Consider the following 27,255-nt stretch of genomic DNA (forward strand, 5'->3'; position numbering starts at 1 on the left):
GGAGTTGGGAGCTTGTCTCCTGGTGGGACGTGAAGTCCCTTCACCGAGAGGTCCTTTCGGCGAAGCCGGGGGTCCCGAAAGCGGCGCCGCACCACATGTGGAGGAACACCACCATCTCCTTCGGGCCATCTGACTGCCTGGAGAACATGGCCGGGGCTGGTGTACTACCTCTAATCACCGCCCCTGTCATAGCCAACATCAGGCTCTATCACGTGCTGATTGACGGTGGGGCTGGCCTCAACGTCATCAGCTATGCAGCGTTCAAGAAACTGCAGATCCAGGAGTCCAAGCTGACTCCCTCTCGCCCATTCTCTGGAGTGGGCCCACATTTAGTGTTCCCTCTGGGGAGCATCACTCTGCCGGTCACGTTCGGGACCGAGGAGAACTTCCACACAGAGAGCGTCCGGTCACTTGGACTGAAGAGGCTGAACAAGCCTTCCAGGAACTGAAGCAGCACGTCACCTCACTACCAGTATTGGTGGCTCTAGAGCCAGGTGAGACGTTGTTTTTGTATCTTGCTACGTCTGCAGAGGCGGTTAGCATGGTGCTGATCGCCGAGAGGACAGAGTGAGCTCGCCAGGGGGACACCAGGGTCCCTCCGGCCAAGGATGGTGAGCCGGGCCACGGACATGGGGGGTCCGACAACCACTCCTCTGTCTAAAGGTCCGCACCCCGCACAAGGGGGTCCGGAGGAGCCTCGACCCAGTGGGAACCCAGAACTGCTGGGGGCCCAAGGACCTGACGTGGTGGACAAGGGCGAGCCGGACCCGGTGGCCAGGGTCCGGACCATCCATAAACTAGTCTACTACGTCAGCAAAGTCCTCCACGAGGCAAATGCCAGGTATCTTGAGACGCATAAACTTATTTATGCCATACTTATTGCGTCCAAGAAACTGCGCCATTATTTTCAGGCACACCGAGTTGTCGTAGTGACCTCTTACCCACTGAGAGCGATCCTGCACAACTCCAACGCCACGGGCAACATCGCCAAGTGGGCAGCAGAGTTGGTTGAGTTTTAGCTGGACTTCCAGCCCCGCCATGCAGTCGAAATCCAAATCCTGGCTGATTTCATAGCAGAATGTAGTCCTTCCCCAAACAATTCTGGGGGTCCGGACCACAACACCGGACCCCCGGAGCCGGAAGTCAGGACACCAGTCTTCACCGAGCCCCACTGGACACTCTTCTTCAACGGGTCCGTCCGCAAGCAGTGGGCTGGAGCTGGTGTGGTCCTCATCGACCCAAACGGAGATCAGCTGAAGTACATAGTGCACCTTGAGTTCAAGGCCACCAACAACATGGCAGAGTACGGAGCTTTGATCTTTGGCCTGACACAAGCCCTGTCTCTGGGGGTCCGGCAGCTCCTGGTGAAGGGAGATTCTCAGCTAATCATCAAGCAGGTCCGGGGGGATTGCAGCTGCAACAATCCCCAGCTCGCGGTATACCTCATTCACGTGAGGAAGCTCGAGAAGGACTTCGACACCTTGGAACTGCAACATGTTCCCCGCGAATTCAACTAAGCAGCAGATGATCTCTCCGTGAGAGCATCTACTTGGGCATCCGTGCCCGAGGGCGTCTTTGAAAGACGGTTGCTGAGACCTACCGCCCAGCCTGCCGAACTGGGTGAAGGGGATCAAGCTAGCACCTCGAAGCTAGCGGTCCCAGCGGCATTCCATCCGTGGTGCCCGCCCAGGGTTGTGTGCGCTGTTGAGGACCCTAGAGACCTCATAGTGCCACTCCCACCTACTCAGGGAGGTCCCGATGCATGGATCTCCTAGATCTGGGACTACCTGAAAGACAATATCCTTCCTCATGATGATGTGTCCGCTGAGCGCATAGTACGATTGGCTAAACGCTACACGGTGGTAGAAGGGGATCTCTACTGCCGTGGCACCAATGGTATCCTCATGCGTTGCATTTCCCAGGAAGAGGGCCGCGAGTTGCTCGCGAAGATCCATGGAGACGAGTGTGGAAGTCATTCCTCATCTCGCATGCTTGTTGGTAAGGCCTTCCGGCATGGCTTCTACTGGCCGACAGCACTCCATGATGCGGCTGAGCTGGTAAGGTCCTGCAAAGCATGCCAGTTCCATGCAAAGCAAATACACACACCGGCTCAAGCTCTGCAAATGATCCCGCCCTCATGGCCATTCGCCTTATGGGGCGTGGATATCCTGGGGCCGTTCCCCCGGGCCGTCGGCGGGTACCGGTTCCTCTACGTCGCCATTGACAAATTCATAAAATGGCCGGAGGTTACCCCTGTGGTGAACATCACCAAAAAATCAGCAGTCGCATTCCTCAAGTCCATTGTGTGCAAATTTAGCGTCCCAAGCCGCATCATCGCGGACAACGGGACCCAATTCAAAAGCAGACTCTTCCAAGAGTACTACGAGGACATCGGCATCCAGCTATGCTTTACGTCTGTGGCACATCCCCGCAGCAATGGACAGGTCGAGAGAGCGAATGCAGAGGTCCTTAGGGGACTCAATACCCGCACCTATAACTGCTTGAAGAAGAATTGTGCAAAATGTGTTGATGAGTTTCCGTGCGTACTATTGGGCAACCGGACCACACCCAGCCGAGCCACCGGGGAGACCCCATTCTTCCTGGTCTACGGGGCTGAAGCATGCCTTCCCCCGGATATTCACCTGGGCTCACCACGGGTCCAGGCTTTTGACGAATTCATGCAGGAACAACTACAGCGTGACGATGTGGACTTCGTTGACGAACGAAGGTGGCGAGCAGCAATCTGAAATGCACGTTACAACCAGGCGCTCAGGCGCTATCATCAACGGTTCGTGCACAGTAGGGAGCTCCGGGCTGGGGACCTCGTCCTAAGGCAGATCCTGAACCGTGCAGGGCTCCACAAACTCTCCCCCAGCTGGGAGGGTCCCTTCAAGGTTACAGAAGTATGCCGGCCCGGATGCGTTCGCCTTGGCACAGAAGAAGGGGTGCCGCTACCCAACCCATGGAACATAGAGCATCTGTGTAAGTTTTACACTTAGACAGAGCAGGAAAATGAATTTTTCCTTTGTAATAAGATAGAATTAGCGTGCGGTCCAGAGCGGTGGGGGTCCTTCCTCGTAAACCCGGCCTCTAAAATCCATCACACCATCAGCTAGCATTAATGCGCGGCCCAGAGCGGTAGAGGTCCGCCCTCATAAACCCGGCCTCTGGCATCCATCACGCAAGCCATGCATATCAAGTTGCAAAGGAAAGATTTGCTCCTAGTTCTGTCTTTGTGTCAAAATTTTATTTCGCATTTCAATTCTCGAGCTTTTCCCTCTCTAACCCCCGCGCGGACTTCCACTCTTGTCGCTACAGCTAAGATCTGTATTGAGTTGTCGGACTGCTGTCCAGGTCCGGACCCCTAGGGACCTGATCTGGAGAGGGGGTGCTTGTTTCCTGTGGTGGTCCGGAGTTCTGTGTAGCCGCTTAGCCGGTTCCGTACCCAAAGCCTACACACTCCACCACCCTGTAACGAGTGTTCTAGTACCCGGAGCTGGGTAATTAGGGGCCCGGACCTCGTTCTAGCTCAAGAGTTGGCTTCCTAATCCTACATGGCAGTTCCAGCTCCATATCTCAAAGGATCGAGTACGACAGAATGGCCTCACCCACTGCTAGGGATCGATCCGGAACCTCGGAACCAGGTCTGGTACAGTCGTGCTTGTTTCCTGGAGTGGTCCGGAGCCCTGTGTAGCGGCTTAGCCTGGTTCCGTACCCTAAGCCTACAAACTCCACCACTCTGTAATGAGCATCGTGCTGCCTGGACCTACGTATCCGGAGCCCCGGACCTCATACTAGCTTGGGGGCCGGTCCAAAATAGGTCCCACGGACCTGCTACTAAGCTTTGACTTTGAGTGGTATGCAGGTTAGGCCTTGACTGGTGGTAGCTAGCCTCAAACCATTGAGCCTACCTACCAGGAGGTCCTGGCATCTGCTTTAAGACTTCCTGCAGATCGAGGTCCCGTCTCAGTGGTAGACAGACTCAAAACAACTGAGCCTGTCTCCCAGGGGGGTCGGAGCGTTCGCTTTGAGCCAGACACCAAGAATCGATTCTGCATGCGTCAAACAGCTAAGTTGCAGTATCATTACTACCATTCCAGCGAGTTTGATTTTCCTCTCTTTAGTTTTTTCTGCTATATAGGGAATAAGTCGCTCGTTTGACTTGCAATCTATGCTACACCTATGCCCAAGGACACTTGCTCAACCTCATATGGGGGTCCGGAGCGTCTTCTCGGCTCGGATGGCAGATAGGTTCTAACAACTGAACCTATCTACCAGGGGGCCAGGGCGCCGGGGTGCTGCATGCCTCAAACCAGAGCAACTGACAAACAACTAAGTTGAATTTTTTTCTATTAAAATTTCAACAAGTACAATATTTTTACATAACACAAAAACACAAAAGTTCGCCTGCTGTAATGTTCCAGCTCAGGAATCTGCAGGCTCCCGCTTGAAATAAGCAGCTACGAAGTCGACGACAGGGGGCTAGCGAGATGGCAGGGTCGTGGCTCCGGAGGCAGGTCAAAATGTACTCCGCCACCATCCGGCACAACTCGCGGCCCTCGGCTTCAAGGTGGCCAGCAAGGATCGGCTCCAGGAGCCGGAGTCTATCTGAAGCAGAGTTCAGCACTGGGAGTGCATCAGCAATTGAAGCTGGCGGATTCGCCACTTGGATTGGACTCATTCCAAGTGACACCAGAGTTGAGCTTGCTTCGCTCGCCCAGTCGATGATTCGCTGGGCCCCCATGCACTGGTCCTCCTGCAGCTTCCGGACTGCCTCCTGGACCGCCTCCTGCGCCTGGGCATCTAGTGCCGCTTGAGCCACCTCCAGCTGGCGGGCCTTCTCCTGGAGCGAGGCCTCCTTCCGCGCCACTGACTCCTTCAGGGTCTTAAGACACTCGCGCTGGCGCGCAAGGGCCTGCTCCATGCTGGTGGTGAGGGATTCCCACCTGGCAAGGGACTTCCTCTCCCCCTCGAGCTCTATCTCGGCAACAGCCTGCTGGCTGGCGGTCTCCTGCAGCTCCTGGCGCCATTGATGCAGGGTTTCGGAGAGTTTGTCAAGCTCCAGCTTGCGGACCTCGAGTCCCTGGCTGCGAGACTCGAACTCGGATCGCTGGGCCGCAAGGCTGGCCTCCTCCTTTGCAATAGCCTCCTCCCGCAGCGTCAGGGCTTTCTCCCGTCCCGCCGCTGTGAGCTCCCGGTCGAACACCTTCCGGAGCCCTTTCCTGTAGGACTCAAGGTCGGCCTCAAGCTCGGACCGGGTGGCGGCAGCACGGGAGGCTTCGGCCTTCGTGCGCTCCTCCAGGCAGATATGCCAGTCACCGAGGCATTGACGCTCGCTCTCTAGAGCTGCCCACTCCCGCTGGAATGCTGCAACAGCGGTAGAGGTCGCCTCATCTATCGTCCGCCGGACCCGGACCAGCACCCGGGGGAGGGGAACCGCATCCTCCTCTGGGGACCCTGCAAGAGCCGCCTACCAGAGACCACCTCCAGCTCTTCCTCTGCTGCAGGTTGGGAGCTGGGGGAGGGGATATCCGGCACAGACGTCGGGACCTCGGGTACCGAGGTGCTCGCCGTTGCCGCGCCCGCTGCCGCTGTACTCGTCGTCGCCAATCCCGGTGTCGGCGCGACCGCCGCCGTAGCCGGGGCCTCGGGGGCCACCGCGTCGGGCGTTGCTGCGCCTGGCACTGGCGCATCCGCCAACGCCGCGTTGGGCGCCATCGGGTTAGCGGAGGTTGCCACACCCGAGCTCCCCACATCCGCCGTCACTTCCTCCGTTGCCGCCGAGGCGCCGGTCGCCTGGACCACCGCTGACGAGCCAACGGCGGTGGAAGAGCTGCCTGGGCGAGAGGCCCTGGCAAACAAAGAGAAGAAGCCCTTCAGCAAAAAGCGAAGCACCGGGAATAAGGGGAGTGAACGGAAGAACGTTTACCCCGAAGCGCCGGGTCTCCAGCATCCACGGAGGCTGGGTGACTGCTGCTGCCGTGGCGGCGGCGGAGGTGCACCTCGGGGCTGCTGCTATTGCCCTGGTGGTGGAGGCTGCTGCTGCTGCCGTGGCGGCGGCGGAGGCGCACCTCGTGGCTGCTGCCCTGGTGGTGGTGGCGGTGGTGGAGGCTGCTGCTACTGCTGCTGCGGCCGAGGCGGCGGCGGAGGCGCACCTCATGGCTGCTGTTGCTGCCCTGGTGGTGGCGGTGGTGGTGGAAGCTGCTGCTGCCGCCATGGCGGCGACGGAGACGCACCTCGTGTCTGCTGCTGCTGCCGGGGAGAGGCACCTCCCGGCGGTGGTCGTGGATGCCGTGGCGGCGGCGGAGGCGCACCTCGTGGCTACTGCTGCTGCTGTTGCTACCGGGGGGAGGCACCTCCCGGCGGTGGTGGTGGCGGCGCGGCTACTCCAGGGGTCCCGGCGGAAGAGAATGACGCAGGGCCACACCCCCACGAACATCTCGCATAGGTGTACGAAGATCAACGTCATGAGGATGGAGTGGGGTGTGAGATCCTGGAGCTTGACGCTGAAATCCTCCAGCAGCAGCAGGAAGAACGAAGAGATCGGCAGCCCCAAGCCGGTGGAAATGTGTGAAATAAACAGCACAAATTCCCCGGCGCGCAGATCTCCGAGGGGAACCGAGCCTGCTCGAATCCCCCAGGCAGTCTCCTGTGGACTCCACCCAAGCAGGCGGCACACCGTGTTCAGTTCCTCCTCAGTTTGGAAACGACGGGGACGAACGAGGGACGCCATCTTGCTATGGAGGCTTTCTCCTTGCCAGACCGCTGGCGAGGAGGGGGTGAGCCATCCTTGGAGGACTGCTCACGCCGCCCACTGACCCGCTTCGCGAGTTTCTGGATCTCGCGGCAGTCAGCGGCGCTGTGGCGAGCGGTGGGATGAACTGGGCATGAACCTCCGTTGCCACCTTGCGGGCGCGGACGCTTGCCATGCACATTCTGGCCCCCCAGCCACTGCCACTGCAGCTGGTGCCGCTGCTGCAGCGACCGGACCGCCGGCTTGTGGCTCCCCGCGACCCCGGTTCTTGTTCTTCTTTTTCTTGCCACCACCCTGGACGGTAGCTCCGGAGCCACCAGCCTTGGCGTCTCCGTCTTGGGGGGCTGAGTGCCATGCGCGGCCCTCAGCGGCCCAGGCACACTTGTCAGCCAAGGAGAAAAGCATGGTAACGCTTTCCACCTCATGCGTCGCCAGTTTCTCGAGCATCTTCTCATCACGTACCCCCTGACGGAAAGCAGTAATGATAGATGCGTCAGAGATACGAGGAATGGTACTCCATACCTTGGTGAAGCACGAGATGAATGCCTGGAGCGTCTCTCCGGGTTTCTGCCTCACGACGTGGAGGTGAGCCTCCACACCATGATGCTGGTATGCACTGGCGAAGTTCGTAGTGAACCTCGCACAGAGCTCCTCCCAGCACTAAATCGTCCCAGGAGTGAGGTTCATGAGCCAAATCTGGGCTGGCCCAGTCAAGGCTACATGAAAATAGCTTGCCATGACAGCGTCGTTGCCACCAGCTGCTGTGATGGCGGTAACGTACACCTGCAGGAGTTCCGACGGATTAGTGGTATCGTCGAACTTCTCCGGCAGGTGCGGGCGGAACTTGGACGGCCATGCCACCGCGCGGAGGTGATCCGCCAGCGCAGCGAAGCCCACCCCAGCCACAGAGGTACCCGCCTGTATCCGGGCGTTTCCCGGAGGCTTGGGTGCCGCTGCATCCAAGTCGGCGTTGAGGTTGTGGCCCTCGATGTTGATGCGGCGTTCTCGCGCCCTTTCCACGGAGATGCGGGCGTCCTCCCCCGCGCGCCTGCGATTGAGCTCCGCCCGCAGGTATTCTGTTCGCGCACCCCTCACCGTGGGGGAGCGCACGGACGCCGACGCACCTCCCTGGCCCTGGTGGTAGGGTACAACCACATTGCCAGGCGGAGGTCGTTACCCAGTCCTTGCAGAACTGGGGGAGGCCTGAGCCAGATGGAGGAGACGGTCAACGTCGTCCCGCCACCGCCTCAGGGCGTCTGGCGAGGCTGCAGCAGCCGGAGGGTTGCGAAGCAACTCCCTAGCTGCTGCCAGCGCTCTGTCGCTCGCAGCTTGTGAGGGGGCCTTGACGGGCGCCCTGACTCTCGCCGACGTGCAGCGCGCGCGCCGCTGCCGACGGTGGCTGCTCCACGGGCACGGTTGCCCCTGGAGCAGGAAGGCGTGAGGCGCGTGGCGTGGATGACGCCACACCCTCCGTCATCTCCACGTCGTCGTTGTGGTGGGAGTGCTCAACCACCCGAACCATGGAGGTGAGCAAGAGATGAGCTAAAACTAGCTAAAGTTGCCCCTACCTGGCGCGTCAAATATCGTGGTGTGTAAACCCACAGCCGGGTGGCGTAGTGCACCCGCATAAATCCAGAGGGTGAGTACTCGGGGGTTAGCTAGGATTAGTCCAATCTAGATGCAAGAACACGATGAACACAACCGGTTTAGAGTGGTTTGGGCCGCCGGAGCGTAATACCATACGTCCACTGTGTGTTGTATTGCTTATGCTCTCAAGAGGTTGAGAACGGGATTGTTCAGAGCGAATCCGAGCTTGTGTTGTGTGGCTTTACTTGGCCTTAGAGAGTGTCGAGTGAGTCTAGAGCGTGCAGCGAGCGGCTCCCTTTTATATCTAAAAGGGAGGCGCGTACATGGCCGTTGAGTCCCCGACAGGTGGGCCCAATGATGTTGTATTTAATATGAATGGCCTAGCGCTATTATGGTGCTACGCCTGGGAAAGATCTTATTTCGGGATTTGCTTGCTTTGCCCGTGGAAATCTTACGTCCGGCATAACCATGCCCTGTCTTGTCGAAACGGCGCCAGGGCGTAGCTTGTAGCGTAGCTTGCCGTAGCCTGCCGCGTAGCTGAACGGGCCGTGTAGCTTGCGGCGTAGGCGGTATGATGAAAGGGTGTCGTGCCGTCGTATCCTTTTAATGCGGCAGACGGGCTCTGCGCGGATGCGGCGCATGCGGCTGCACTGTGTACCTCGGTAATATGCGGTCTACAGTGAGGCCTGACAAAATCTGCCCCGCGTGCCGCGGCGGCAGAGCACGCCTCAACCACCTGCATTGAATGCGGTGGGTGGGCGAGTCTTCCCGCGCCTGCGCCTTCGGGACACGTGGCGCCCCCGGACCCCGCCCCGGCGGTATATTGGTTTTACGCGCGTGGGAGGTCCGGACGGACACGGGAAGGTCCCGCACCAATATGGGGGATCCGAGCCCTCAGCTGTCGGCGCGGAGCTTCTCCTCCTCAAGGACACTTGGCGTCACCGGACCCGTTCCCAGAGCAGTTAACAGGTCCGGGGCCGTTGGCCCGGTGAGATAAGAGCCGGACCCCTGGGGCCCGGCTGCTCCGCCCCTTAGGTCGTAGTTATGGATGACTACGCGAGTCCTGTCTTGCTGTAGTAGGAGTGTGTATCTCTGCTACAGGATACCGACAATTCACTAGTACAGCACAAATCAAACCGGACCAAAAGTGGTAGTACTACGTATGAGTACCTGACGGAAAGCAATTTCTTCCCCAAATCACCTATCCGCGTCCACCACCTGCTTCCCGTCGCGCGGACCTGGCGCTTCGTATCGGGCCGCAGCTCACACGCGCGCCTCCCCGGTCGAGCCGGCCGCTCCCAGCCTCCAGCTTCCGAGGGCGAGTGCGGACGGGTCCCACGCCACGCCAGGCACCGCCTCCCAGGGCCAGGGGCCGGCGGCCCGCACGGCCGCACCTGGCAGCGCTTCCGGGGGCCGCGCCGCTCCTGGTCGCGCGTGCGGCGTGCCGCTCCCTGTCAGGGGTGCTCCGCCGCCCGCCTTGACGCTGCTGCATCAGGCAGCCGCGCCGCTAGAGCCTGGAGCCGCCGCTTGCGTCGCACGCGCGGGCTGCCGAAATCCCGCTCACCATGCAAGTGACGAAGACGAACACGCCGCTGCCAAGATCCGCCGAGGATCTCATCAGTCATCACCACCTATCAACGTGCATTGGCTAGCTGCTTCACGTGGCGCATACATTGACTTGACTTGCAGATTCGCAGCGGCTAGTCTTCGCAAAAAAATTTGATGTGTAATTCGGTACACTCTAATAGCACTGGTATATAATGATTAAATTTACAATAACACAAGTAAAAAGTTCCCATAATACATTCAATACAATAAATTAGTTTAGAACTTGAATAATTTATAATATAAATATTTGCAATATCAATAAAAAATTACATAAATAGAAAATTACAATATTAATTTGTTTAATATTTTTGAAAAATAGAGCAATGTTTCTATTAAGTGAGATCAAGATGAAATCACATAACCGTGGTCTCGAGGAATAAAATAGAGTACTGACCGTTGAGGGGATTGCAATTGTGCAATCGAGCTGGTCAGCTGGCCACTGCAGTCGGGCGCCGGACGCGCGGGTACGGGCGTGGAAGACGGCTGGTGCAGGCGCACCGGGTTTGCCGCGACTGCCGGCCGTGTAGGCCCGTGCACGGCCAGGGCGGCGCCAGTGCGTAGTGGACGGTCGGAGCAACCGAGCAGGGAGTAGTCGAGAGCGGCAGGGCTAGCCGGCCAGGGCGGCGCCGGTGCACAGTGGACGGCCGCGGCCGGCCGTGGGCGCTGGAGGCGGCGGTTACACGCGACTGGCGCGCCGAACACCGACAGACTGTCGGACTCGCGCCCATGCCGGCAGGATGGGGTAGGGCGGGCGGCCAGGTGGTCAGGAGGTGGGAGGGGCGGCTGCGGCTTGCGTCGAGGTCGGCTGGTCGGGAGAGAGGGAGGGACTGCGGAGGGTGTAGGGCGGATGCGGACGCTTCCTCCTGACGTTCCTCGGGACCCACACTAGAGACACAACCCCGCGGGATTCAAATTATGGTTGCCAGCCTGGCACCCACGCCCAACGAGTTTTTTTTGTGGAGAGCCCTGCCACGATGTGAGATATCACCCCAGCATCAAAATTCAGAAATGATTCATGTACATCCTTTGATCGATGCATAGAGAACAACCCTGCTTCAAGCAACAAATTATTTCTACAAACAAAAGATTGGGCATCTGTAACTATGAGCTGCCACTTAAGCAAGCAGCGCGCGAGAGCCGATCTCGCAACGGCGGAGGCGCCGGCCGTCAACTCGCCGCGGCCAACGGCGAGAACACCGCCTTCGCAAGGATGTGCGTCTTCTTCTTGCCGAGCCCAAACCCGACGATGTGGTTGACATACACGTCCCCGTCCTTCACCGTCGCCGACGACCCGACGCGGTGGATTGGCCCGACGTACTGCCCCGTGACGATCGCGGTCTCCCAGTCATCGGAGCTCTCCACCAGCCGGCTCGGCAAGCCGGCGACCACCAGCCTCGTCGCCGAGAGCGCAGCTCCATCCCGTCCCCTCTCTTCAGAGACCCCTGCACCTTGACGACGCGCACGGTCTCCGTCTTGGGGTCGACCTTGAAGAGGTCGCCGCCGGAGGTGTGGACGACGAGGAGGTAGCCGTTCGGGTGGTACACGATGCCGTTCAGGCCGGGGAAGTTGTTCAGCGCCCCCGGTCGCTGCTTGAACGTGGCGTTCCTGATGACGCCGAGCAGCGCGCCGTCCGGGCTGACCTTCCAGATCTTGCTTCCCCAGGCATCAGTCACGTAGGCGTTGCCGTCCTCGTCAGCGGCGACGTCGTCGGGCCACGTAGACTCGCCTGCAAATCAAACAGCTATTGGTTATGCACTTGGCAGTTGGCACATCGTGCTTAATGTGGTCGGTTATGAAGGTCTCTCAGCGATGAAAGCAACTTAAATGTGTGGGTTGCTGAGTCAAATATCCAAAGTTTAATTGGGGATGTGTAGGATTAAGGGGCGAAAAATAAACAGGCATCCAGGCAACCATATAAAGTTCTGGCAACGACAGAAGCACATACTTCATGAACAATTGAACACTGTGTTTTGTCAGTACAACTCGATCAAATGGTGGAGCAATGATGCATATCCGGACTTTTAATAGACTTAACCTTTTTTAGAAGTTAACTAATTCGATGAGGTCCATGTGTACCAAAATTGACAATGGCCCAGTACTTCCACTGCAAAAACTTCAGCCACGTGTTTGGACTTTCTAGAAAGACGAAAACGTGAGCCATTCACGTGGTAGACCTTTCTGGTGTCGTAACTTGGACTTTCAGCCCACCGGAGAAAAATTAGCCGGCCAGTACTAGATGAAACCCGACTGAAAACAAAAATCCAAGACTTCCGGACTCACATGCTCTCAACAGTGTCGTTCTTAATTTTTGCTAATTTTATTTACTGATACTACTGATTACTGAAACTCCAAAATGGCAGGCGCGCGGCCTGTACGAATTGCGAACTGCAGCCTGCAAGCTTCATTCATGGAAGTCTACACAGAATTTAATGCCTTCCATGATATATTCGGGCAAATCCTACCGAACTCATTCTGGCGGCGGCGCAGGCTAAGGCCCACCGGTCGGTGACGCTACAGCACGGCGGCTCCCTCCGGCCAAACAATGCACACGATCTAATCTTCCATAAATTCCGAATTACTAGCAAGGGTAAATCGTGCCGCCGGGAGACGCACCTGGCACGTCGAGGCGAGTGAGGAAGAGGCGGCGCCACGAGCCGAGCTCGTAGGCGCCCAGCGCGGCGTACCCTAACCGCGGCAGGCGGTCGGCGTAGACCAGGAGCAGGCGCCGCCTGGGCGCGTCGACGGCGAGCCCCAGCGACACCCTCCCGGCGGCGTCGGGGTCCGCCAGGACCACCCGCTCCTCCGCCTCGCCGCCGCGCACCTCCGCGACGCTGGCGCCGAAGATGGTGGACGCCAGGAACCGCCCGCCCTCGGCGTCCCACTTGGCGCACTCGTGCAGCCACCCGTCCCCCGCGTAGGAGACCCCGCCGGCCGTGCCCTCCAGGAACGCCACCCCCGCGGACACCGCCAGGGCCAGCACGGCGAGGAAGGCCCCGCAGCAACCCCGGCGGCGGCCGCCGGGCGCCCCGTCGGGGCCGCGTTGGCGGCGGCAGCACCCACCACCGCACATGGCGAGATGCGGAGCGGGGGCTGGGACGACGACCGACCCGGTGCGTGCGGGACAGGGAGGAAGTGGAGGTTTCTCCTCCGTTTGTGTGTTACAACCAAAATGATTCGGATTAGGGGGAGGGGTGGACGGAGATGCTTAATGCTTTGTTTAGTGTACGGCCTGATGCAAAACGAGAGCGGTTTAGGTGTGGTTTTGGTGGGTGTTTGGCGAGCAACACCGGGAACGGAATCTTTTGGGTTTGTCACTAGCGCGGCCGGCCCACTGTTCATGGATCAGTGAGATTCAATTCGAGGCTTGGCGGCTTTGCGCGACAGATGTGGATGGCATGTGATCCGGGGAAGCGTGAGGCCATTGATATTGGGGTCGGCCGGCCCGGGAGCACGACTGCACGAGGGCTTTGCCACTTGCCAGGCCGGCACGGCGGCACCCGCGATTCCTGCTGGCGGCTGGGGGTGCCAGAAAGCATGTGAAATCATAGGACCGTCACGTCATTAACGGTAACGTGCTGTGCTGCGTGACTGTGCATCTCTATTGTCTCTGGCCGGGTCGGGAACGCGACAGTAGACGCTCATCAGCGTGGAATGTGCATCAAAGCCGGTGGATGGAAAGGAGGACGTGGCCCCGGCGAGACTAGTAAGTAGCAGAAGGAATAAGGCTAACTTTGTTCTCGTGGTCTCAGTATTGGCCCAGTAAAACTCTCTTGCACACATAAAAAAAACAATAGATAACTAAAAGGGCATATAGTAATGAATACTTAACAACACAAGTAAAATCTAAAAGACAAATTAAAAAACCATTGAAACAAGCCTGCAAACTTAGATGATACAATGAGTATCACTTGTGGCCCACAAATTATTATAAAAAAAATACACGGAGCATTATGCGGCGAATAAGCATATACCACTTGAGCACTCTCTTTTTTTTTTTGCCAAACTATTAAGCACTAGTAGAAATGAGAGGACCGAAGCAATTGATTCTTCTGGTCTTTTTTATCTATTAAATTAAGCTTCATAGTCATCACGCTAGCCGTCGTCCTTTAAATATGGTTAGCGCATAATCAAATCACTTATTAAAAGATAGATAAAAATTTAGCCAAATATGCACTTAAGTGGCTAATTTGGAGTTAGGCATTTAGAAATAATTCCAAAAAAATCTTTGATATCATGTAATAAACATGGGAACTCAGCATAGTTGGTTTGTTAATCCTCTTGTACTGATGAACGTTGATATGGAATAAAAGCTCCTCCTCTCAAAGAAAATATATCGTTTTCCAGGAATAATCAAAGCTATCATTTTTATTAATTGAAGTGAATTTTATCATATATGCTAAGTATTCGAACCAAGGTAAACTAGTCTAATGGCTACCATGAGCCACAGTGTAAGAATGCCCATAAAAAGATGTTGTTCTGCTTGGTCTTAATAAACCTCAGCAAAACTTATAAAATGTGTGGGGCTTGAGATATGATATAGTGGTGTTATTTTAGTTTTCATTACAATCAGACCATAGACAATTAACCTTTACTAGGCATTGAATAATTAACAAATAAATATTATCATTTCTTCAATGTATTTCACATGTGTGAAAACAATTCGGACAATTCTCATACTTCTCATAAGTACCATAGTACAACATACAGTTGTTTGGATAGGCATGTATTCTTTGAACACGCATTGATAGCGGACTAATAATCTTGTTCGCTTCATATGTGTTTTTTGGCACAAAGTTAGGCTTTGGAAGCAAGAAACCCTAGGAGGCATAGGAGATCATTGAAACTACTATCGGACCATCCATGCTTAGCCTTAAGCATTAGAAGTTGAATTAAGAAGCGCAAGACCGTCCACGTATTCTCACATCCTTTGGATTAATCATATACACGATCACAAGCGATCTTCTTCAGCACATCAAAATTTTCTAACCCCTTTGCGCTGCCGGTTCCATGTGGCGCAACAACTCTTCCATATCGAGATTAATCTCATAGTTATCAGCCTGTTCAACATTATTACGATAATCCCCGCCAACACCACCGTCATCCATTGTTTTCCAATCATCAGTGAAGTTTTTGAATCCCCCAACTGGGTCCAAATTTACTCCATTAGCACCTTGTTCTTACTGTATCAGTTTTGCTTGTTATGGAACTACCAACCCCTCCTTCGCCATGATGAGTCCAAATCTCATAATACTTCATAAAATCCCGTTGCACTAAAGTACCTCTTCAGCATATCCGAAGACTCCCATACTTTTTCTTATACTGGCAGTCACGACATGGACGACAGATTTGATTTGTCTTCTTACTACTAGCATATCCTAATACTCCCATACTTTTTCTTATTCTGGCAGTCATGACATGGACAACAGATTTGATTTGTCTTCTTACTAATAGCAGTGACCTAGTTTTGAGTTTTTTTGGTGTGATGTTGTCTCTGTTGCATATTGTTCTCTGCATTTCAGTTCACCTAGTTCTAGCCATAGCGCAACATTAATTCAAAATGTAGTTCGGCCTCACAAGCAAGTTTAGCTAACAAACTACTGCATTGGAAGTTCAGTAATTCATGATGTCATTAATTCCAGTACTTCAGTAATTTATGCTAGCATTTATTCATGCATTGGAAGCATTTAGTTTTTCAATAATTTTTTAGTAGTGACTGAGGAGTTAAGCAAGAAACGATGCTAACAAGTTGAGATGAGAACAACGGGAGTAATGTTCAACATCCAAAATCTCGTGCCCATTTTTGTGGGCGATTACTGAATATTTTGATAATTTAAGCTGTACTCAGTTAGGCTAGTAGTTTTTGTTAGGATGTTAGTATAGTATTTTTTAGGTTTTGTAGATAGCCCAGTAGTTTTTATTTATTACTTATGCTTAATGACAAAGATTTAAATCCCAATCCTTCCAGATATGGGGTCATCCTATCGCCCTCGTTTACGGTACGTCTCCTACAATCTAGTAATACTTACAAATATCAGTTATCCCTCAATACCCCAGTATTACTTGTTATTTTTACTTATTCTCTGTAACCCAGTAATACAATGTAGCATTTCAGTAATCCCTCAAGGAGTTGGCCCTAGCAGATATGTGAGCATTTTGGCTTCAATAATTGATTTGCACCTACGACTTTTTATTTGTTAGTTCAGTAACACAAATTTTGTTGCACCATGGGCTTTTTTGTTTTAGTAATTGGTTAATGGAGTAGTTCAATACATGCCTAGTCAACGACACTAAGAAATTGAGGTGAGAACAGTGGGAGTAATGTTCAATATCCAAAAATCATATGCCCATTTTTTGTCAGCGATTACTGAACTTATCAATGCTCTAAACCACATTCAATGTTGCCCTCGCCGGCCTGCGCCGCCTCAGTCTTGCGCCCGCCTGTGCGCCGCAGCTACCTTCGCCGGTCTGTGCACCGCCCGCAGCCTCGCCGACGCTGCCCTTGCCGCCACAGCTCCCACTGGCCCCGTGCGCTGCCGATCCGAGGACGTCTCGCACTCGCCAACTATGTACATTATTTGTCTGTAGATTTATTTTGGGAGGCTGCATGAAACTGTTAATCGTGAGTAATATGTATAAATATTTATGTTCACCGCCAACTATGTATATGATTGGATTTTAAGTAAACTAGAGAATCAATTGTTTTGTATTACACATTTCCAGTAATTTTTCACGTTTTTGAGGAATAATTTTCAGTAGTATCCATTTTCATGCTTGATTTAGTAATTCAGAGTTTCAGTTATCCAGTAATACCTATGCATATGTAGATTTAGTAATACACAGAGTAGTACCTATTATATCACGGATTCAGTAATCCAGAGATCCATTATCAGTACATATGTATATTTTGGATTCAATAATACAGAGATCCGGTATTTCAGTATTTTGAATGCATCCAGTTGATTTTCTCACATTTTCTGGATGATTTGGGATTTTCCGTACATTTGTTTGAGTTCAGTAATGCTAAGATCCAGTTATTCAGTATTTTGAGGTCTTTTACGGTGATTTTCGGCTTTGTGCTCCCCCCTCAATGAGCATTTGAATTCTTGCACAATGGCTCAAAATTGACCTCACGAACTACTGGAGAAAAATACTAGAAGACTGAATTACTGAAATACTAAGCTACTGAAATGCTGAAAAATACAGATGATCGAGGAAGCTCAATTAACTTAACAATACTGAACTATTTAGAAACTATTGGATCAAACCACAATACTATACGACTAAACTACATGGGATTGAACAGAGCTCAGTAACAAAAACTACCGATGAGCTTGTGAAATTTTATTTTCAATAACTCAGCATAGTTCGAATAAGCTAATTAATGAACCATCTAGAGCTAGATACTTCAAATTCTAGCAAAGCCTTTCAGCAATCCCCCGCCTCCAGACACGCGCCATCGCTGCTCCCCGCGGATTAACTGAAATACTGTATAATAATAGATTGAGAGAATGCATTGATTGAAAAAATATTGAACTAAAAAAATACTACTGAACTGCCGATATCTGGCAAATACATTTTTTTAGTAATTGAATAACTAGACTTCTGGGCTACTGAAAAAACTAATAAACTACCACCATCACACGACACATTACAAATTACTGGACTACTGAGCTACATAAGATTGAGAGACCTCAATAATTGATACTACCAAAACTAAAAAAACTACTGAACTAGTGCATTCGTAGGGATTGCTCGATTGCTGGCGAATTAATTTTCTTTAATTTGCAGCCATCCCGCTTAGATTCCTTCTCCCTGTTTTATAGTCATCCCTTGACTTTTCACTCTATTTTTCATCCTGCAATCATAGTATTTCAACAACCAACAACAAATCATTTAGTTCAGTAGATCACGTAGTGCATTGGCACTATTTAAGCAGTGCACAAATTTCATCAATAATTCAGTAATCCATCCTTTCAGTAATTCTAAAGCATCCTTTTTTCAGTAGATCCTATGAGCATCACTTGTGAATTTGGTTCAATAGTGCATTCCATATTTCCATAACCTTTAGTAGTCTATTCTTTGGGTTCAGTAATGCATAGCAGCTTTTTAGCAATCCATCCTTTTGGACTTTTGGTTTAAATAGCATCCCATCAGCTTCAGTAACAATTGGGTTCAATCTAACAACATATATTTCTACTCACAATTCTCAGTTCCTATTATTGTTCATTACTTTGCACAATTAGTATTCTATTCTTCAGTAATCCAAATTTACTCTCACGGTCCGCTAAGCCAAAAGTTCAGCAAATTTTGCAGTTACTAAGATACATGGGTTTTTTGTTCTGCTTCCGTGCAAATCACTAGCAAGGAGAGGCAGTGGAGACCCTCCTAACCCAGGTACACTTAATTTCAGATCACCAATAGCCACAATAATCTGGTAAGAGTAGTTGAAATTAGGTGTTGGGAAGAGAACTAACTAAGAGGGAGAGGAATTTGGCAGAACGCTGAACAACTCAATAGGCATTAGAAATTAGGTGCTACGAAGCGCAATTACCGGATCCCAGCGTGTTACACCAAGCCACAAGCACCGTTTGCTCGCCGCCGGAATCTCGCAGCTGCTGTGTGGTGCTGCCGGCTTGTCCCTTGCTTGCTGACTGCCGCTGGCCAACGCGAACGCCCACGACGGATCCCGCCGCACACAGCCGCTGTCCGCAGCCCCCCGCGTGCCGTCGCAACCTCTGCCCCCGCCGCGGCTACCCGCGCGCCGTCGCAGTCTCCGCCCCCGCTGGCCCCACCGCTGCCCGCGCGCCGTCGATCCAGGACTACTCGCACTCGCCGCTCGCGGGACATAGAAGCTGGACAGGTTGGGGGATGGGCCGGGTTGGGTGGCGGGATGTAAGGTACCTAGGGTGTAGAATAGCGCTACCGTATATATATAATGCTTCATTAACTTACTCCCTCCGTCCCAAAAAGAACGTAAGTCTTGCTTCCCGAGAAATCAAACACTTTTAATTTTGACTAAATTTATACAAAAAATTATTAACATTTGTGTCTCCAAATTGATGTAGTATAGAAATATATTATATGATTAATCTAAAGATATTTATGTTGTAACATACATATTAGTACTATTTTGTATAAATTCGATCAAAGTTGGAATTATTTAACTCTTCGGAAAACGAGATTTACATTCTTATTGGAACGGAGGAGGGAGTACATGACCACAAAAAACTAGATCATTGTTGCTCTCTCTCTCCATCCGTTTCTCTTCTAGTATGCAAGAAAATCCACATGCACACCATTCCCAAAAAAACTAGAAATTGATGGTAGATTATGAGGTGCGTGCTAGCCACTACTCCATTTTGAAGAGAGAATCCACGCTAAATAGAGCTACATTTACATTAAAATAGGGACAACCACCATGGGAGAGCTCTCTCATGAAAAATCACCCTAATTTTGCTCATGTTCTAGGTATTGGAAAATAGTGGTGTGTGGTATAAACTCACCTAATAGAGTCCGCTCCTCCAAGAAAATCAAGATGAAAATCTCCCTCTTGTATTTCTCTTTTCCACTTGGCCACGAGCTCCTCTATTCCTCTCGGGGCAAGAATGGAAGGCAAGCTAGAGGAGGAAGGTGGCGCAAAATGCCAATATACTGTGCCATTTGTGCTGGCTGTTGCTTAAGTAGCCCACCATCAAAGACGGATCATTGCTGTCTGTCCGGTGCGTTGCCGGTCAAACAGGCCTCCGCGTCGCCCTCCGCACGGGGCGACTCGGCGGCGCCCCCAACCTTCCGCCGCCGCTAGCCACCACCTCATCCTCTCTCCTCGCCGCCGTCGGAGGAGTCCGCCCGGAAGCCCGTGCGGCCCTAGAAAGACGGCGGCGAGGACTTCGCTCGGGCTGGCAGCGTCCTCCGCCGTGCGGGGGCGGCGCGCTGTCGGCCGGCGCCGAGACGCAGTGCGCCGGCGGACCGCCGGATCCGTGGCGCCGATGGCCAGATCCGGGCTCTCCATGGCCGGATCTGGCGTGGAGCACCGGAGGCGACGCCAACGGGGGCCGCGGTGGCGGAGTGGATGCGGCGGGTGTCTACGTGCGGCGGGGGCGGCGACCTCGGCGTAGCCCGGTGCGGCCGTCGTGGCGACGATGGTGCGTGGCGCGGTGCCGTCCGCGTCGGCGGCGTCGGCGTGGAGGTGCTGCCCGCACGGCGTGGGGCGTGCTGGGTCCGCGCGGGGGGGGGGGCGAGGGCGTCGTCTGCGCAAGTGCGTGCGGTGCGCGGCGGCGGCCGCGGTTCGCGGCGACGCTGCGAGGGGCCGAGTGCAGGCTGGCCTGACGGCGGGGCGGAGTGGCCGTAGGGGTGCCCTATGCGGGTGGCATCCGGTGGCGGCGTGTGTCGGTGTCCAGACCCGTAGGTCCGGCACCAACTAGTAATCGTGCTGCATGATCTCTCTTCCCGGATGGTTGATGCAGGAGGCAACACAGGAACGCACAGTTTATCATAGTTCCGGCCGCGGGGCCGTACGTCCAGCAAGGGGGTGTGCGAGGGCACTGTATTATCCTGCACCGGGGGTGCCTATAGTAGGGGATACAAGCGAGGCGAGAGAGGGAGGGAAGCTCCCAAGTCTCTGCCAAGCGATTGAGGGGAGTGCCAATATCGGGGCTCAAGAGCGTGTGTGCTCTGTGAGCTGTTCTAAGTATAGTGTGCGTGCGAATGATGATATCGTGAGAGCCCGCCGAAGACAGAGCCCGCCTCCCCCTTTTATAGACACAAGGAGGGGCGGTGTACATGTACGGGAGGGGGGAGAAGTCGTAATTCTTCCCCGAATCGGGGGCGTACAGTTGCCGACTACTGTAAGAAGTACACTGCGGGTACTGGAGATTGTGGCACCGGGCGTGGCAGTTGCCCTGGGCATCATCCTTGGCCTTGCGGAGATTGCACCGGTGTCCTGACAGCCCCAGCGGGCAGCGTGGTGGTTGCTGTAGAGGGTACCGTCCTCTGCGCTTGACGTGGCGGCGTCCCGAGGGTCCTACAGGACGTGGTCTTGCCCTGGTCAAGGCTCGGTCCGCGTTCGAGGGTCGTGCCCATACCACTCGAGGGTTCTGCAGAGGGGTAAGTACAAGGGAAGTACGGGGAGTTGGCAGCACAGTGGAGGGAGGAGCACCACGCACATTCGCACAGTGCGTCACAGGTTCCCACAGTGGCGCCACAGCGTAGGGGATGACTGTGCAGTGACCGGAGTTGGCGGATAAGACTCTGGCCGCAGCCACTGTGCGGAGTAGGAGCCTGACGCCGCCTGACCCCGGTGCTGCGGCGGAGTTGCTGGCATTTAATGCCTCCATATGGCGGGTGGGTGGACGGATGGCCGTTTTGTCCTTTCCGTTGAGGGGTGGCCTCGAGCGAGGCGGAGCTGGTCCGCTTCCCCGAGGGTGGGTTCGCTACCCTCGAGCGAAGCAGAGTTGACGCGCTTCCCCGAGGGTAGGTTCGCTACCCTCGAGCGAAGCGGAGATGCGGGGAGCTGTCGAGGGCCTCGGCGGGGAGCCCTCGAGCGAGGCGGAGGCTGCCCCACGAGTCCGAGGGGGGTTCGAATGGGCTTTACTGTAGAGCCAGATCGTGGGCCAATGGTGGAGTGAGCCTCTTTGGGTCCTTTCCTTTCCTTCGGATGGGAAGGAGACGGTTGGCCTTAGTGGGCCCGGTTGCCTAGCATATGCTTTGCGTTTTAAGGGTGTTTTAGTCCCTTGGTTAGGGTGCCCCTAATCATGGTACCTGACAGTAGCCCCCGAGCCTTTGTAGGGATGGGTATCAGCCCTGCAGAGGCTTAACCCTTCGAGGGCGTGACTCGGGTGTTGACTGCGGTGGTCTTGGTTTGCTCGGCAGGGGCTCGACGGTGCTTCGGAGAGCGTTGTCGGAGAAGATCATTCCGAGATCAGGTCTCATTGTTGGAGAAGCAGTAGGGAGGCCACTCCGAGTTGTCTATGCAGATCATAGTCGCCTCGAGCACCATGGCGCAGCCGCTGGGGATGTCGCCGTCATGCTGATGGGGGCGTTCAATCTGGTTTGTGGGGAATTTGGTCCTCGAATGTGTGGAGTTTCCTCCATGGGGGCGCGTCAGCGCACCCGCGGGTGTAGCCCCCGAGGCCTTGGAGGAGTGCTTGCACTCGTCCAAGGGCTATAACGTCGCCCTGCATGGTAGATTGATTGGGGTGGCTGCCTAGTGTCCTTTTCAACCGGCCTCGGCGTTCCTTTCATCCGGCCTCGGCATTTTTCGTGCTGGTGTAGCGACCCGTGATCTAGTTGAGCAATTCGGCAGGCGCGTGTGAGCACGGGAGGTAGGTTGAACACAGGGAACTCCACAATCGACGGTTGCCGGTTCATTCGAGGGTGCGGCCTGAGCCGCGGTGCACGAGGAGCCCCCGAGCCCCGGCCTGGGTGAAGGCATTCCGGGGACCCTCGACTTCGTTACGACCCTTGACTTCGTTACGACCCTCGTCGCCCTTCCGCAGGGAGGAGGGGTGAAGCGCGCCATGCTATCCATGCCCGGGCCGCGAGCCATGGCTGCTTTAGTGAGCTGTTATCGGGTGATTCGAGTGGACGTCCGTGCCCTGTTCAATAAGGGTCGGCTCGCGGTCCGTGGACACATCGCATAGAGCACTCACAAAGGTTCGCTAGGCGGGGCTCGGACCCATTCGATAGGTTCCGAGGGATCGGTGCTCTCCCTCGACGGGATCCCCCTGCTAGGCACCCTCGACTGGCCTCGAACACTACATGGGACATCTCGAACCCCGTGTTCGAGGGTTGCTTGTACGGCACGCCCAGGTGGTCCCTGACTCTGGCGATCTGGGGCGCCTGTCCTACCCACGACGGGCCAGGCTTCGAACCCCTGATCAGTAAGGCCTCGAAATTGATTTCCTTCGACGGTAAGGAATCCTTGGAGGGAATATTCCATAACGGTTCGCTAAGCGGTGCGGAGTCGCCGGTCGTGTGCGTGGGTCTTCCGCTAGCCGCGGGTGCGGTGCGGTGCGGTGCGGGGCATGCCTTTTCAGGCGGCGACCTTGGGTAGGCGGAGAGGCGTGGGTGGCGACTGGCGGATGGGACGGTGCTACAGTCGCAACGCGCCCATCGGTTACCGCGCCGTAATTATCGCCATGTTTGCGTGGGGGGACTCCGCGCTCGTGGGGCCCAGTTGTCAGCGGCAGCAAAATCTACTGCATTCAATGCGGCAGATTCGGGCTGCGGTGGCGAATCCGCCCGGCGTGGTGGATAAAAGCGGAGGAGGGGGAATCGATTGGGCTCACCTGGCCATTTTGCTCTCACCTCCCCTGCCTTCTCCGCCTCCCCTGCATCCAGAGCCCAGAGCCAAGAGCGAGAGGAGGAAGAAGAAGAGGAGAGAGTGCTCCTTAGCCATCATCGAGTTTGCTTCCCCACGCTCCCCGCCGACTCGAAGTGATGACGCAGATCGAGGAGCCGTTGCCATGGGGGAAGTCCACCGCCACCACGGTGGTGCTGGAGCAACTGGCCGACGAGAGGCTCCTGCCGATAAACTCCAACCCGTCGCGGCCGGTGTGGATCCCCCCGCGGCCTGAGGAGGTCGAGCCGAATCCCCCGAGCGGCTACATCGTGAGCCTTGTGTGGCTCCACGAGCGGGGGTTCGGCATCCCCGTCGGCAGGTTCATGCGCGCGTTGTGCGACTACTATGGGGTGGATCAGCACAACTTCGGCCCCAACTCAATCTCGCAGGTGGCGGTCTTCGTCGCCCTCTGCGAGGGCTACCTGGGGATCGAGGCACACCGAGAGCTCTGGATCTATTTGTTCCGCGGCGAGATTTACATTGTTCCACAGCGAGATTTACATCGAGAACATATGGGGCTAGCCGAAGTGGTACGCTCGTGCCGGCGGCCTCATGCTTCATGGGCACGGGAACAAGTCGCACCTGTACATCCCCAGCAAGATGACCACGAACAACGCCGGGTGGACCCGAGGGTGATTTTACCTGTGGAACGGCGGCAGACGGCTCCCGGCATTCACCAACAAGATGCTCCGGGAGAGGCCGGAGAAGTGGAATTGGGGGGTGTCGCCCCCAACGCATCAGGCCAGGCTTGAGGTGCTCACCAATGCACTGCGGTACCTGGCGAAGAAAGAGCTGACAGCGGCGGCCGTAATCACGAACTTCCATCGGCAGAGGGTGAATCCTCTCATGGAAAGGAAGCTGCCGATCTTCAAGCTTACCCCCGAGGCCTCGTACGAGGGCTCGAGGACGTCGAACGTGCTGCTCCCCCATAACGTTGCTGCCCAGAGGGTGAGGAGTGCGGTGGCGGAGTTCCCCGGCGATCCAGATGAACTCTGGAAGCTCAAGATGCGCCCCGAGGAGGGGTAGCTTTCCGTGGTGAGTTTGGTTTTCAGTCGTTGTCAGTTTTGGGTTGTTTCCTTCCCTACTTCCTGTTCCTGATTTGGTCGCATTTGTAGGGGGTAAGCCACAAAGGCTACGTCTCGACGGTGACGCTGGGCGAGGCGAGGCTCATGCCAAGGTCACTGGAGGATCCGCCCACCACGAGGACAGAGCGGAGGTCACCTACGCCGGCAGCGGGGCAGAGGTCGCCCACGCTGGCAGCGTACAGGGGGTTGCCCGCGGCTGTGGTGTCGACGGGCGGCGGTGAGTCCGCGGCGAGTACGGAGACGCCCGCGCAGACGGCCTCGAGGCGCCAGGCCGACCCGAGGGTGGTGCCCTCGGGCCAGTTATCGGGAGGCGTCAGTGTGCCGCGGGCCCGGAGGAACAGCAAGGGCAAGCGCAGCATGAGCGCCCAATCGGAGTAAGCGATCTCGACTTTGTTTTTGTTTTTTGCTCGACCCTCCAATTCTGCTGACTTCAACATTTCTACGCCGACTACCCGGCTGCAGGGCCTCTGCCAAGAGTGTGGCCCGCCTCGCACCGAACAAGGCTCTCAAGACCGGGGCATTTGCGACGCCGCACGCGACGCTGCAGCCCCTGCCCGGGGTGGACATAGAGGCGGAGGCCGCAAAGCTCTGAGAGGCGGTGGCTCGGGGGACCCTGGAGTCCCAATGGGCCCGAGCGCTGGAGAGTGGGGGTGACGCTGGTCAGGGCGAGGCTGCGACGGCCGCCCGGGCCGACGCCGAGAGGGAAGCCGGCAGGGGTGACGCGGAGAGCGCCGCCCAGCCGGGCGTTGGAGCCGGCGGGCGCGGAGCGGATGCCTCCGCCCAGCCGGAAGCAGAAGGAGCTAGTGGGGGCGCACAGGAGCGCCCCACCGGCCAAGGAGAGGGGGAGACCCCCTCCCCCGAGCCCCCGAGGGCCGGGGTCAAGGGTGTCAGAGAGGAGGAGTCGGCGCCCGGGGCACTGGTGGTGGAGGAGTCCCGCGTCCCGGAGCCTGCGAGGGCCGGGGACGAGGTTGCTGCTTCGGAGGTGGCGACGCAAGTGACGCCGGAGAATGTGGAGCCGATGATGGAGCTGCCGTCGAGCAGCAGCGAGTACGGGGACTCGAGGGAGATCGACCCCACAGCTACGACCAGTGCCGCCGGCCCGGTCTTCGAGTTCATCGCAGCTTCTGCGGAGATCCTTGGCACGGAGATGTACGAGGAGCTCGGCGACCAGGGGCATAGCGACGAGGGCGACTGGGCAATTGTTTGGTCTGGAGTCCCCTCGGACATCGCCCACGCCGAGCGAGAAGAAGATGACTGGCGGGCCCACGTCGTTCCCTCAGATTTTGCCGACGCCAAGCGGGAGGAGGATAACGCATGGCGCAACCATTTGGCCGTCGGGGGCCAGATCAAGGAGGGCCTCTCCCGGGTCGTGGATCTCATCTCGCAAGCGTACCACAACGCCAACAACGTGAGTGTTTTGTTCGCCCACTCTCAATATTACAAATTCGTTTCCGCTTATGTGTCTTCACGCGCCTCCCCGCTCTCAGCAAATCTTGTCCATGTCGAGGGAGAAGAATGAAAGGCTGACGCGGCTACACTCCAGGGTGCATTGGCTTGACTCGTACAATGCCACCCTGGCCACGCAACTAGAGGAGGCCGACGCTCAGGCCGAGCAGGTGACCCCCTTGGAGGCGCGCATCCACGAGATGGAGCAGGAGTTGGCCCGAGCCACCGGTCAGCGCGACGCCCAACGAGCTGCGGCTGACCAGAAGGCCTAGGAGGCCGAGGCATGTGAGGCCGAGCTGTGGCAAGCCAGAGCGGCGCTCGAGCAGAAGGAGCAAGCCCTCGAAGTGAAGGAGGCCTAGCTCCAACGCAAGGAGACCGAGCTCCAACGTGATAGGGCGACTGTCGCCATGCTCACCGGGACTCTCGAGGAAAAGAGCAAAGCCCTCGAGGAGAAGGAAGTGGCCCTGCAGAACGCGGAGGCCGCCCTCAAGGAGAAGGAGGACTCCTTGTCCGCGCACCAAGAAGCCGCACGGGTCCAGCAAGAAGAGGCGCAAGGGTTAATCGCGGGTAAGTGTTCGAAATTTTGTTGTTGTTCGATTCTAGTTTATCGCAACTTATCTTGGTTCCCTTGTTCAGAGCTGAAGAAGGCGGTGGTGAACGAGACTGCGGCGAAGGAGGCTACCAACACTGCGTTTACGGTGGCGCACGATGAGTACACGGAACTGGAGCGGACCGCCGTGGCCGTGTGTCAAGAGCTCGAGGGGGAGGGTGCTCAGTCTGGTAGCTCGGTGGCCAGCCGCCTGCGAGCGCTGGGCGATCGAGTCATCGAGCATGCCAAGAGCACCTTCCGCCTCGGCGTCTAGCAAGCCCTTGCCATGGCCTCGACGCACTACGACATGGACCTCCAGTTGGTGTCGTCGGGGTACGTCGTCCCGACCGGTGCCAGCGCGGATGTCGCATCAGCCATCATGGATGACGCCGATGCGGCCGTCGAGGAGTTCGCCACTGTCCTAGCCGGGAAGCTTGAAGCTGACATCCCCTCGATCGCGGAGTTCGATGTGTTGAAGATCCGCCAAGGGAGGAAGACAATTTGTAGGGAGCCTGGGCCTCGAAGCCCATGTAAATAAGTTAGGATTTGTAGTAATCGTACTTCTAGATTTAAGAAATTAGTTATTGTATATCGACAGTGTGGCCCATCGAGGCCTTGTGCGTTCCAGCCCTCGTTTTTTCTACTTTTACTTCCGTGTTCTCGTATGCGTCTTAGATAGGTTTCGGCGAGGAGGTTTGCGTTCACAAACGTCTTAGGCGTAGGGAGGTGAGTGGGGATGCCATATCCCGGAGGCGTAGGCGGTCTCACGGCTCGACCGATCCCATTCCTTAGTCGTTTGCGCCTTGCGTCTACCTTTCTAAGTATACGAGAAACTTAGATACGGAAA

The 27,255-nt window shown here is 55.7% G+C and overlaps 1 pseudogene; it reads right to left on the reverse strand.

Moving 5' to 3' along the window:
• Window positions 1-10,950: 10,950 nt before the first annotated feature.
• On the reverse strand, window positions 10,951-13,321 carry LOC120690550 (annotated as a pseudogene).
• Between the last annotated feature and the right edge of the window lie 13,934 nt (window positions 13,322-27,255).

Source organism: Panicum virgatum, chromosome 9N (genome assembly GCF_016808335.1).
Source record: "Panicum virgatum strain AP13 chromosome 9N, P.virgatum_v5, whole genome shotgun sequence".
Classification (NCBI taxonomy): Eukaryota; Viridiplantae; Streptophyta; class Magnoliopsida; order Poales; family Poaceae; genus Panicum; species Panicum virgatum.